Source organism: Gavialis gangeticus, unplaced genomic scaffold (genome assembly GCF_001723915.1).
Source record: "Gavialis gangeticus isolate Ggan-Ray unplaced genomic scaffold, GavGan_comp1, whole genome shotgun sequence".
Taxonomy (NCBI): domain Eukaryota; kingdom Metazoa; phylum Chordata; order Crocodylia; family Gavialidae; genus Gavialis; species Gavialis gangeticus.
In genome coordinates, this window is record NW_017729003.1 from 18,540,880 (window position 1) to 18,541,085 (window position 206).

The following is a 206-nucleotide window of genomic DNA, read 5'->3' on the forward strand; positions in this document are numbered from 1 at the left end:
GGACAGAGTCTTGAGGGACCCCACTGGTCACAGGGCACCATGATGATTGACTTCCATCAATTACCACCCTCTGGGTCTGACCATGGAGCCAGTTCTCCAGCCAGCAGTTCATGGTGGACCCAAGGCCACAATTGGCCAGTTTCAGCAAGAGATGATCATGGGATACCAATCGAAGGCTTTTTTGAAGTCAAGATATATGACATCAA